The sequence below is a fragment of the Mya arenaria genome, chromosome 8 (genome assembly GCF_026914265.1).
Source record: "Mya arenaria isolate MELC-2E11 chromosome 8, ASM2691426v1".
In the NCBI taxonomy this organism is placed as follows: Eukaryota; Metazoa; Mollusca; class Bivalvia; order Myida; family Myidae; genus Mya; species Mya arenaria.
Window position 1 is genome coordinate 37,947,777 of NC_069129.1, and position 14,662 is coordinate 37,962,438.

Below are 14,662 nucleotides of genomic sequence, written 5' to 3' on the forward strand. Positions count from 1 at the left end.
AACCCGAAGACACACTATTGTCTAAGATTTCATGCACACAAATATTTTAATCAAAGTGTTGAAAGCACTGATGGACTAGGGCTTCATTCAGGGGAATGTTGACAACCATGTTCTAAGCATTGAAAAAATCGGCTCACATCACAAGGGGTCACTGTTTAATGGGCTAGCTTAAACTTTAGACTAAAACTGCTTGCAGGCTGCAAAGGAAATTTGAAAAATCTAGTTAAGTGTGTGTAGAGTGAGGGGGATGTGTGTGTGGGGGGGGGGGGAGTCGTTAAATCAGACTTGTACAATTTAATTTACATGGTTGGCACACATACTTCTTTAATTTGATCAATTCCTTTTATATCAAAGGACTGTTATTTGCAGTTTCAGAGACGATTTTCAATGATGTAATTATATACTATATACAAAACCTGTCACCTCTTTTTCAGGGGAGCTTTAAACCGCAGGGCCATACTTTGAACAATCTTTGTAAAAGTCATCTACATTGTACACTTATGTCAGACTGCATACACAATGCTATTAGGAAGTAGTTTTTATTTAAAAAGTGAAGAATTATTTTCTCCCTCTTAATTTGTGCTTGGTATTCAATTCATATAACATGTTACCATGATAATGTAGTGCTGTTGATAAATATTAGGCACTGCCTTCTGTCTAATGCTATTCATATAACTGCTGCAGACTTTTGTACATAGCAAGGCAAGTTGAGTAGACTAAGATGAGATGAATATCGTTTTTAAAGAATGAAATATTGAAATACTTTGACCATCAAATTTCATAACATGGTGTCAGCAGTTCATCACACTGCTAGTGAGAATGGAATACCAAACAATTTTATTCTTTATTATACCCATCATCAATCCACATGCAATACATATCACAAAATACTTTAACCCATATTCCGCTCCAGTGCAATACGGCCATATACCACTCTTGTGACGTCACGTCATAACAAGTATGTTGCGCAATATTAAATTGACGTCATTAAACCAATGAGTGCATCCTTAAAATGAAATTTATTATGCAAAGATGTGGCTTCTAAGTGATCTAATCAGTAATGTATATAATAAAAGGATTATTAGTACTGCGTTTTGATCCGGATATGGCGGAATGTCATATTTGATTCTGGTAGTTTTTTTGTAGATTTTGATTTTACTCGGCTTGTGCCTTGTGGTGTCCGAATCTGCAAAAATCTACTTGAGTCGAATACAACCTCCTGGATCAAAACGCAGTACTTATAACCCTATTATGTACAAAACCTGTTACCCCGTGGACAGAGCATCTTTAACCCACAGGGCCATTGTAACTTTGAACAACCATTGTAAAAGACAACTACATACATGTACAAGATGCTTAAGGAAGTAGTTAGGAAATATTAAGAATTATTTTTTCCGTCTTAATTTGTATGCATTAGATAACTCAATAAATGCAGCAGTTGGCCATTCTTATATTGCCCTCTGTCACTGTCCTGATAGCTCCCTATCTCAATAGATGCAAAAGGTTTTGGTTCATGATTCTCATGGTCCAATATGTCATACAGAAAAAAGATGTTGAATGTAGAATCAAGAAGCTTTCTTTTCAGGCACTCCAAATTGAAAAGTACTGTAACATTTGGAGTGCTAAGAATTTGTTGGATTCCTAGGCAACAGGTATCAGGTGTTGCAGTACAAATACTTTGGCAAATACTTTTCACCCGTCCTTGTAAATCTAAAAAAGCTTTCATTTCGCAAAAGTAGTTCATATAACTAAATTAAGGTTGCTAAATCAGAGTTTGAATAATTCTGAAAACTAGATGTGCCTTTAATTGCAGCAATTTGAACTCCAACTGATAATGTCAATTAAGCTGGTTATGCAATACTGCAGTTCCTTGGTGTTGGGATTGCTTTATTTACTTGAATAAACAAACAGTTCTTGTGTTGGAAAGTACAATGTATTAACATGCATTTTTCTTGCCCTGACTCCATCCAAGCCTTAAATCTTAGATCAACACGTACTTGGGGCTATGTGTAATATTAATGAGAACTATAAATTATGTTCAATTTAGTGCCACTTATGATATTTCATTCCACATACAAAAACACTTACATGTTCAAACCAATATCCTATGTTATGATAAAACCATTGCCAAGTTGGTAATTTGAAAAGACAAGAAAGTATATCTGGTCAAAAGCTAAACTGAACAAGACTTGAGCAAAAAACTCACAATACCAAAAGGGGTTTTAAATACTTATGAGATCATTCTCACATCACCTATACCATTAGTTCTTATCTACAAACTTAAGTCAACATAATAATTAATGTTTTACATAAATATTGCAATGAATAAAACATATTGCAATAAGTGCCAATAACATATAAAGCAATCAAGTATGATCACTATAGGCCTAAACATGAGATTTCAACATTTTCCTGATAAACAATAAATAATTTTACTTAACAATTTTCTCATTTTTTACACAAGCTGAAAAAATGGTCTCTTTTTGAATACTTCACATATTTCATGGCTTTCATCATTCAAACTAACATTTCGCTTGTTATTTCAATATTCAATGATTGTGTAAACATTCATAAATGATGGTTAAAATTAACATTCATGCTAATCATGCCTACCAAAAGCACCTGACTGACCAATCAGTATCCAATTTTGGTAGGGCTTATTGGTGGTTCATTGAAATCAACCATGACCTCCCACAATATGCACTGATCAACAGTAGTTAATGAATTGTTTCAATTGTTCTTATTTTCATAAACTTAGAAAACACAACTGCAGTGAATAAAATTTATTCCTCATCACTGAGAGAAAGTTTTAAAAAAAATGAACGAAGCTGAGTTACATCTAGTAGGATATCATATCCTACAAATGTATTTATCATTTTATATAACCGTATTTAGTAAATGTTAATTTTTTGAAAGTCTAAAAAGTTTCATTTTTTGGTATATCAAAGAACATTTGTGTGTATAATTTTGATGATATTTTGTGATTCATTTAATTTCATTCTTGTTTCATTTAGTGTTCAATCCCAAGCTTTCTTGTTCACGTTTAGGCCAACCTTAAAAAAATTCTTGTTTGGAGTAACCCTACCCAGATTTTTTAAGGTGGGTAGGTAGGTAGGTTTTTTTTTTTTTTTCTCCAATGACAACTGGATCTTGTGTACAGTACATTCACTACATAACACTAGTTATTCAAGGCATTGTAATAAACTTTTGAACAACAAACATCTTAACTTCTGATCCTTTATTTTTTTAATTTCAAAGAATTTCAATCTACTTAAGACTGACACAGAGATGAACTCAACAAAACAAACTTATGACACTCAAGATAAGCAAACGAAAATGTGAAACAAATTGGTTTACATACAATCATACAATGGCTTTGTGTACTTGTAGTTCACTTGATTTTACATTGTAAAATGTTTCATTATGTTTTACCAAATAAAATCAATTCTATCGGAATTTTCATTCTCCATTAAAATATCAAATACATCGTACCATGTGTAGTCGACATTGAATTTTCTTACAAAGTTGTTTTTAATTTTTTTATTTAAGTAATTTATTGTCACACAAAACGTAAATTCGTTCGGTTCACGTTCGACAAACTTGCAGTCAGCCATGTTTTCGAAACGCTCATTGCGATCAGCGATAAAAAACCGAAGCTCTACGAGTGTGTCTACAAATCGAAAAGAACCGAAACAGAAGAAAAGAGCAGAAACAGAAAATAGTAGCGGAAAGGCGTTGAAAAAAAAATTCGCGGATCAAAATGAAAAAAAAAAAATTGAGTCGGCAACGATTTTTATGGGTCGGTCGCGTTACTCCAAACAAGAATTTTTTTATTTTAGGCCTTAAGTGCAAGAAAAGTCACTGATCAATCTGAATAAATTCATTATAATGTAAGGTCACATGAAGGATATATTGTGCTTTTTAAAAATAACATTTTTTCATCTGTTTAAAATTATGTCAAATGAAGTGCATTGACATTTTATTATGAGTTTAACTTATATAAATAAATATATATTCTTAACTTTATCTGAATACACAAGCTAATGCATCAGTCAATTGTAACCATGCCCCCCGGCCCCCGGTTCCGGAATAGCGGGGACTTTCACTTTCGATCCAGCCAACCCCAGCTAAAATCCCCGACCTGCGGAGATAATCTGATGGTAAAGTCCCCACCAAATGCCCCGCATCCAAGGGACATTAGGTTAAGCCCCTTCCACACTGTGTTTTCCGGGAAGACCTGGCACTGCGAGGCCACCTGAAAGGTAAAAACATGGCCCATTTCGCCGGCTTTCCCCGGTATACCCCCGGATGTGGGAGCCGTGGTTACAATTGACTGGTGCATAATGATACATAGTGATCCAATCTCATGCCAAGATGATTTCTGGTCTGACATCACGAGGTTAGATATTCTTAAGCATAAAAAAACCTTGACAGCATTTGAGAAAGACTGAACCTAAGGTAAGAGCAACTTCCTGATATATTTTGAGGGAAGACAAAACCACCGCAATCACCCTGCATTGCGAGGACACTAGTTCAGGCTTCCATACATGTAATGTTGATATTTATTTTTTTGATGTTTACAACACTTCCAAAAAGGTAATATATAATGTGTTCGCTGAAGTTCTTTAGCTACGAGGACACCTGAAAGGTAAAAACACAGCCCTTTTCCCTGGTATATCCCCGAGGGGGCCGTGGTAACAATTGACTGGTGATTATATAAGAGAGGAAATCAAAATTGAGCATGCAAGATTGTTTTATCAATGGCGATGGTTTATCACAATGCCATGTTCTTACACTGAGAGTGGCTCCAAGATTTTTCTATGCACATAGGTAAACAATCATCTTATTCACAGATGCTGTGCACATATTCATTCATTTGGCTTCATTTAGAATGAAACTTCAAAAATAAGTATACGCATATTTGATATTTTTTTATCTTCATTTTGCAAAATTGAAATCACATGATTTTTTCAAACAAACTTGTTTTGTTTGAAAATTAATGTGTCAAATTAAAAATGCTACCCACGGTAAGATGAAAATAAATCCGTTTGATGGTGGTAATCATTCAATGGCGGCTTTATTAATAAATTTCCTCAATAAAACACTATGAAATTCACATCATCAGCATCCTGAAGTAGTGATAACATACATGTCTGAATCATTCGGCTACTCTGATCAGAGTAAATTTTGAGGTCAATAAGTAGTTTGGTACCCTGATTTACTTTTCCTAAAAAATATTAAGTTATACAGGTACGCGGCATATGGTTTTTAGTTAACATTAATAGTATTTGAACAATTAATACCAAAAATCATGTTGTATTTAAAAAAGTGCTAAGTGCCATGCGATGATTAGTTAAAAAAACTTTGTATCGATAAGAAAATATCACGGAAACATGCAAATTATGTCGAAAAAAAGACTTCGGAATACCAACATTGTATACAAAGGATAACAATACTTTTTTTAAACCAACTTTCCTGGTTGTTTTCTACTTAGACCGCACGCTTTATTCGCTTTTAATACGTATGAATTCACAAGACATTTCGAATGCGCGACGGGCACCGCGGTTAGCTGATTCTGGTTTCTTTTCGGATAAAAGAGAAAGAGAGTACCAGTCTATCAATACAGAAAAAATTTCGATGCATACTTTTCCAATATGTTCATATTCTTATTGCATATAATCTGACCGTATGCAAGAACATTCATGTAGTTAACCCGATTAACTCACTCGCTACGTATGCATTTCTTGTGCTTCATTAAAAGAACATACAGTTAGCTTGAATTGAGAACTATTTTTATTGGATGTTTTCATTGTAATCAGTTCTGGTACTACTTTGCTTATTCAAATTTGCTAGCGGCAATCCAATCAAAAAACAGCGTATGAATACATTACATCAAATGCGGCTTGAGAATGCAGATAGCGCGGCTATGAACTAGGCCACAAGTGCCCTAGTCCAAAAATGTTAATTAAAATTTGGATTTAAATCTAGATTCTAAAATTTAAAATAAATAAATGCTGGGCTGCTTCTGGCACCGGTTTTTGACACGGTTCTGAACCATGACCTGTGATGTCATTCGCAAGTGATCACTAAAATATATTTAAAGACATGGGAACCTTTAACAATGATAGAGAGGTAGATTTAGGCCTCAAAAGCGGTAGAATTTCTAATTCCTTTAATTTTCAGTCAAAAACAATGATGGAAACCATGTAAACAAAAACATGATATTTGTTACTATGTTTAGATTTTCGGAAAATACGCAAAAAATATGTTGTGGTTGAGACTTGTCAAGTGTCAGTGTTTTTGATTGAGAAACAGAAGGAATAATACCTCTGACTTGTAAAAACAAGATTTTATTCAGAAGAGCTGCTAAAAAAATCAAATCAACCAAAACAGGTCGGAGTGTATTAGTGCAGACGACTGCAGAACTGTATGTCAAATTTCCCGCCAAATTGTCGTAAAATTTTATACACTAGATAATTAATAACACCTTGGAAATGTTGTTTTCTTTGATGTTTTGACAGTTTTATAATGTCTTTGATATTTACAAAAATGCTGATTAGTAGGATGCCAATTAACAAAGAATGCTGATTAGTGGTCTTTTGTACCTACTGGTAATTTAGCAATGATCTCAAGTGTGAAGTGATTTGACAAGTTGTTTATTGCACCATGTTCCTTAAAGTGACAGATTAATATGGTATCTTAGCATGGTGGATAGAATTTTGAGGTTTATAATAGAAAATTTAAGGCCAATTTGATACAAATACTATTTTTTTTAAGGGCTTTCAATAACGGTTGATTTCGACGGGAAAGCGGAATGGCGTTAGAAGGGTCTCAAAAGTGGTATATTTTACCTACTGCTGGTAGAGTTCACATGTATGTATTTATATGATACTTATTATTGGTAGTTTAAAATAGCTAATGATGTATTTGGGAATTTTCCATGGAAAAACGAGGCAAAAACGCCCTCAAACATGCGTGGTGAATTGTGAACGAATATTTTGACCCCAGTCACTTTCAAGTCGCCTTTTCTGAAAATCTTTAATTTTTAAAAATATATATTTATCGATGTTTATAATTCATAAGATGGATTTGTTCTGAAAATATAAGCAACAGATATGTAAATAAATGACCCTTAACAACGTAACGGTGCATTTTGGCTCAATCATGCGGGAATTGATCGAGGAGCATTTTGGTGCAATCATTCAGTAATGGGTAAAGGGGCCACTTGGAGTAATTATGTGGAAATAGATATCAGAGCATCATCGCACAATTATGGGGTCAAGGGTTATCTTAATAAAGTTCATATTTAAGGTTTCTTTCTACAATGACAGGATCCTGTGCAAAATTCCTCTGGATCTAATCACCCACATACTTAATTTATTCCCTGCATGTATTGATCTTAATATTGCCCTTAATCTATGTCTCTCTTGGACAAAATGACAGATTTATATCAGTGGTTTATAAATATGCATATGCAACATGCTCAAGACTCTGGGCTGAAATTACTGAGACAAACTGAGTAATCACCACACACTTTCCTTTCCATTTGGCATTACATGACTATTACTCACAAATTGTAGCAGGCCGAAAGTCTGTCAATACTTGAAGTGCTTTGATTTGAATTGTTAAAGCTGCACTCTCACAGATTGGCCATTTAAACAACTTTTTTATTTTTTGTCTTGGAAAGAGTAAATTTTTGCATAAATATCTGCAAACCAATGATACAAGATTGCTGACAAAAGATTAGATCGCAGATTTTCATATTTCAGTTCGAAAATTAATGATTTATGGCTTAAACCGTTATTAACAGTTTAAGAAAAATGCATAAAACATCAATTTTTTAACTTAAATATAAAATTCTGTGATCTGATTTTTTGTCAGCAGTCTTATATAACTGGTATCCATGGATATTCGCAAAAATTGTCTCGTTCCAAGACAAAAATAAAAAAGTTGTCAAAACGTTCAATCTGTGAGAGTGCAGCTTTAAAGTGTATAATATGCATTTAGTATTTATTAAAGGTTGTATGTACTTACAAAAAAAATGGTTTGATCCCACACAGGCTCATAACCTTTTATTTTGCGATAGTACATACGAACAATCTTAATAAAAACAAGAGGGCCCTGAAGGCCCTGAATCGCTCACCTGATCCAATAAAGATCATCAACAATAACATTTTGATCAAGTTCCATGAACATATGGTCATAAATGTGGCCTCTGGAGTGTTAAAATACTTTTCCTATTATTTGACCTGGTGATTCAAACTTGGCCTAGAGCTAATCAATATAAACATTCTGACTAAGTTTCATGAACATACAGTCATAAATGTCACTTCTAGTGCTAACAAGCTTTTCCTATGATTTGACCGAATGACCTATATTTTTACCGCACATGACCCAGATTTTAACTTGGCTTAGAGATTACTTATATTAACATTCTGACCAACTGTCATTAAGATATATTATAAATGTGACCACTAGAGTGTTAACAAGCTTTTTTCTTAAATTTGACCTAGTGACCTAGTTTTTGACCGCACATGACCCAGATTCAAACTTGGCCTAGAGGTAATCAATATAAACATTCTGACCAAGATTCCTGATGATACCGATGATACAGTCATAAATGTGACCTCTACGAGTGCTAACAAGCTTTTCCTATGATTTGACCTTATGACCTAGTTTTTGACCGCACATGACCCAGTTTTAAACTTGACTTAGAGATAATTAATGTAAACATTCTGACCAACTTTCACGAAGAAACCTTTGTAAATGTGACCTTTGGAGTGTTAACAAGCTTTTCCTTTAATTTGACCTAGTGACTTAGTTTTTGACCGCACATGACCCAGATACAAACTTGGCCTAGAGCTAATTAATATAAACATTCTGACTAAGTTTCATGAATATACAGTCATAAATGTGACCTCTAGAGTGCTAAAAAGCTTTTCCAATGATTTGACCTGGTGACCTAGTTTTTGACCGCACATGACCAAGATTTAAACTTGACTTAAAGATTATTAATATAAACATTCTGACCAACTTTCATGAAGATACAGTCATAAATGAGACCTCTAGCGTGTTAACAAGATTTTCCTTCAATTTGACCTGGTGACCTAGTTTTTGACCGCACACGACCCAGAATCGAACTTGACCTAGAGAGCATTAATATTAACATTCTGACCAAGTTTCCTGGAGATACAGTCATAAATGTGACCTCTATAATTTCCCGCCGAGGCCCAAACGTAAACACAGATATATACATGTATTTGTTATAATTCAGTACACTTTCATTTTAAAACTATTTGCTTATTCTTCTTTTTATATTGCTTTTTGTGACTTGTCAATATTAAAAAAAATGCGTTTTCTATGCTTTTAATTGCATAAATAACGCAGCTTATTAACTACCTTATTAGAGCAGATTGGTAATGTAAATTAGGTCTTAATTTAAATTAGGTCTTTGACCACAGCAGTTCTAACAGTGCTGGGGTTGATATGCCCATATGCGCATTGTCAAATGTTTAAAATGTAATGTGGATCTGCTGATGGTAGATTTCGATTTACAGGTATAGAAGTCTAGCGGCCTACAGCTTTAAAATTGTTGTAAATTGAGTTAGGTTCAGTTTGTGTGGAGAGAGTGGAAGAGTGGAAGGGAGGGAGGAAGGGAGGGAGGGAGTGAGGTTCAGTTTGTACAGAGAGAGTGGAAGGGAGGGAGGAAGGGAGGGAGGAAGTGAGGTTCAGTTTCTGTGGAGAGAGTGGAAGGGAGAGAGGAAGGGAGGGAGGAAGTGAGGTTCAGTTTGTACAGAGAGAGTGGAAGGGAGGGAGGGAGTGAGGTTCAGTTTGTACAGAGAGAGTGGAAGGGAGAGAGGAAGGGAGGGAGGAAGTGAGGTTCAGTTTGTACAGAGAGAGAGGAAGGGAGGGAGGGAGTGAGGTTCAGTTTGTACAGAGAGAGTGGAAGGGAGAGAGGAAGGGAGGGAGGAAGTGAGGTTCAGTTTGTGTGGAGAGAGTGGAAGGGAGAGAGGAAGGGAGGGAGGAAGTGAGGTTCAGTTTGTACAGAGAGAGTGGAAGGGAGAGAGGAAGGGAGGGAGGAAGTGAGGTTCAGTTTGTGTGGAGAGAGTGTTGGAGGTTAGAGTCAAGGTTGAATGGACTATATCCAACTTAAAAACAGAGTGGTTGTAAGTGTGTGTGTGTGTGTGTGTGGGGGGGGGGGGGTCCTGAAATGGCTCATTTGTATTGTTTTTTTCTCTCCAAATCCACTAGTGCAAACTCTGAAATTTCTAAAGCAGGGCTTGTTAAGAATTAGTGTAAGAATTCTGGCTTGTTCATCTTTAAGTATAATTTTAAGAGTGAGAGTGTTTGGCTCATTCATTTTAAAGAATTCGTCAAGGTTTGGCTTTTACCGGTTAAAACTTTCAAAGGCAAAAAAGATCAAGGTTTCTTTTTTTCAAAAAATTAAGACATTGAAGTCCCAGACTTGTTCACAGAGCAGTTTTTGAACAGGGTTGTTTTCAACCCTGTTAAGTGTAGCCACAAATTCGACACTCACAACATAAAATTCCTATTAATAGTAACAAATGTCGCCTGCCGATTTACCACCAAAAATATAGTTTGAGAAAGTGCGGACTATTTAAATTGCAAGCTATGTTTCCAATAACCAAGGTAGATTTGACAAAGCAAGAAGCAATCATAACGCAATATCTATTTAAATTATTTAATCTGTTGAACTAGATAAAGATAACATTAAAGTAGTATCCCTGCGCCAAAATATGAATGAACATCGAAACGTAAACAAAGAATTACTATCCAGTCAAAGCGCGTCATTCAATCACGTGACACGATGATGAAGCCAAGTGAATTTACAGTCGAAGAGAGATAATCCTGTAATGAGATAATGCAGTAAGTTAATCAGATTTGTCTCCCTTGCCTTTGTAAAGAAGAAGCGGGAAATCTCAAGCTTGAGAGATGTCGTTTTAGAAAACTTGATTGTTTTACTTGGAATCTGATAGTTAGTATTGATTTGCGTTTGTAGTCTTTTGTGTTTGTCTTGGGCTAGCAATGGATAGGAATGATCATTATTTCATTCAGCTGCATTTATTTAGTTTTGTCATCAGGGTTTCCGCCAGGAATTTCATAAGGCATGTCGGAAGGGGAGGGTTTGGGAGGGGTGTTTCACGAACATAGTCAATTTTTTTTTTTTTTTTGTATCCAAAATGGTGCAATTTCCTGCATTTTAAACAAGTTTACAGTTATGTTCCTATGACTTACAATTACCAACTCAAGTCCGATTAACATTAAAAATATTTTGGTTTCTCCTCATTAATTATTGGTATTTCTCAAGTTTTCTGACTATACAATATCGATGATATTGATCGACTCTTGTTTCGTTTAGTGAGGGTATTATTTATATTGACACCGTTGACGTCACAGCAAAACGTGTAAAGCACGCTGCATGCTGGAACACAAAAGAGCCCCGGAGCAAAGCGACTGCAGTGGGTGTATTCGTATTTAAAGTTACAACAGCTTATATTTTTAAAGCCGGGACGGCTAAATAATAACTTAAAGGGAATGTAATTTCAGTATTTTCAGATTTATTTATCTTTTTCTAAATAAATTAAAAGAATGATAAAATTATCGAAGTTTAATAATAAGCAACACAAAATATAACTTTACACTAAACTAAAGACGGGAAACAGACTCAATTAAATACGACGACATAGCATAACCCTTGTTTATAATAACACAGATATCTTAACACGGTTCTCAATTACAATTTAATATTTGGTTAACAAACGGACTCGGGATTAAGAAACAAAATATAACAACACATGATTTATGTTTCCGAAATCAATTAACACTTATTGTTTACTTTGCGTTCATAGATGATTATAGGGATGGAGGTCGCAATTACGACAGTGGTGTTTTTCACACATTCCCATTTTAATAAAATAGGAGGAGTTTGGTTAATTGCACTGTTGAACCTCACCGACACGCCTTCATGCTGTCGTCGATCCTGAATGGCTGATACAAATGCCCTAATAGTCCTGACACGCCTTCTGGCTGTCAAGTCAACCGTTGCAACCGCAACTAAACTGTCAAAACTGATGATTGTTTTGATAAGGATTGTCGCTACGTGGATTAAAGCATGTCGGCATAATTAACGCGTGTCGGTAATTAGCCTTAATTGCCAGCGGAAGGCACGTCGGGCCCGACAAGCCATGAAGGGCTGGCGGAAACCCTGGTCATGTATTTTCACGACATCAGCAGATTTTGTATTTAAAACGAGAATGGCAGTTCCGTGATATTCTTTTAGCCTCTTTCCATATACTAATATATACACAAATGATAACATGCATGGATAACAGAAGTCAACATGGGAGTATGAGAGAGTAGAAGTGTTTGATTCCATTAATCAGTAAGTTCCATGTCAATGTTTTGTTTTATGATGTACTGTGTTGTTGTTGTTGTAATCGCTTGTATTATATGTGTGTTTTATATGCTTGAGCCATTTAATTTAATCTGCCACTGCACACGATTAAATCATATAAGATATTAGACTGTTTACGATGTTAACTTATAAACATGTTATTATTCATTATCTTATGATTGTTGTATCTATATTTTCAGGTCGCTTCGATATTATATCTACATTCGATAATGTTGAATATAGAGATATTGAAAAACACTGTGTTTGTTGTTTGAACAATCAAACTGCTACATATGGTAACCTGGACATATATACCCACCCTCGCTTAGAAATTGCAAATGTATTCTCATCTTAAAACCTGGAATGACCTAGAAAGCAACAATGCTTTCATTGATCTCAATGATCGCAAAGTTTCCCTGCTAAAAACATCACGCAATAGCCCACGTGGGAATAACAAACGCACGCATGACAGGCACGTACTAAAGTGCTGACAAGTTACCTGACGATATAGAAATAGAAGAGAGTTTCTGACCATATAGACTATGAAGGAAAAAAAAAATGTGAAATTAAAGATTTTATGCTAACTTTATTTTATATTTATATATTTACACCTCTTATAGTGTACGTATAGACGGATGTTTGTGCATTTATTTTTGAAAATGGAATTTTATTGAAATGAATCGATTTCTATTTTTGCTGGTTTGGTGTAAATATGAGAAAATATCGAGGATTTAATAACTTTTTTAGGTGTTTCATCTATAATTGTTTGAAATCAATTATTTAAATTTTCATCATTTTAATTAAGAACCTATTTCTCTTTAATCTGTTGTATTTTCAAAGTTGTTTTGTGAATAACAAGGCAAACATATGCAAACTCTTTCTAATGAGTAAAGTTTGATTGGTATATATATATATATATATATATATATATAAATATACTCATATGTAGCACCATATGATGGAGTTCTGCTTGGATTGGTTACATTCTCCATCCTTGTTTGCCTTCTTACACATTAATTTTATTGTCATTAAAATATTAATTTTTCATTTACCATCATGCTTGAATAAACCTTGGGCGGCCCATGTGGTTGTTTTACACGGGGACTCTTAGATTCACTGTGCAACATATCAGCACCTTATTAATACACACAGGATCGTGAATCATAATGGTGAAAACACGTATAAAACCCTGTTCATGCAGCGCTATCAGCGCTTTGATTACTATTCCTATACAAGGTGTGGTATAATTGTGAATGAATATATTTCATTAAGTTTACTGATATTTACAAGAGTGTAAACCCAATATGGACTCTACATTTGTAAAACATTCTTTAACCTGTATGACTGAGTTAACAAATATTCAGTTTTGTCATTAAAAGTCCCATAAAAACGCTTGTTGAAGTATTTATAAATTTCAAAGAAGTCACATAACAATATTTTGCCTTGTCATCATAATTTTGTTGATATTGAACAAATGCCTTTCACACCTATTAATGCTGACTTGAAGGTTTATTGAAAAAAAGCTTCAATATCAAAATGCTAAAATTAGAAATGAATTAATGAGACTTAGAACTTGTATATCTATATAACTCTATAGAAAAAACACACAACATAAATGAAGCCAAGGGAAACTTTTTCAAATAATAACAAACTTCCCTGAAACACAGGACTTCATAAACTTAAATTATTAATTGAACCCACGTGGTGATATCATCATTTACAGAAAAGGAAAGGAGGTACTTACAGGAAAGCTTGAAGTAATTGCACGTCATTCAAAGGAAATTCATTAAATTTAAGAGTTTCAAGAAAACACTTGAATACTATACATACATATGATAATAAGATTATAGACTACAAGCCTGAACATAATTATAAGTATATTAAACAAGAGGCCCAAAAGGGCCTATGCTCTACTGGCATGGCTTTTGTGGTCATATCAATCCAGAGCATGTATGTATGGGTAAAAGGCAACAGACATATACTTTATGTTTTGTGTTTGGGTTACCTGAAAACGTAGCAGGTTCAACATCTGAGCCCAGAAAGTATTGTAAGCAGATTAGTTGCTGAACTATTTTAATATGTGCCAAGTAAAAGTCATCTGACAAAAAAAAATGCTTTCAAAACTGTACTCATAGTAAAAAAATTCTGTAGTTTTAAAAGTTAAAAAAAGTTGGTCAAAAGGTCAAAGTCAAGGGCATCCTAGGACAACATTGATCAATTTGAACAAACATTCACAATCAATTGTGC

At 34.5% G+C, this 14,662-nt stretch overlaps 1 protein-coding gene across 1 annotated transcript in view; it reads right to left on the minus strand.

Moving 5' to 3' along the window:
* The window catches only part of LOC128243000 (uncharacterized), a 68,884-nt gene that overhangs the window by 11,104 nt on the left and 43,118 nt on the right, over positions 1 to 14,662 (minus strand). The gene's annotated exons all lie outside the window — the stretch shown is intronic.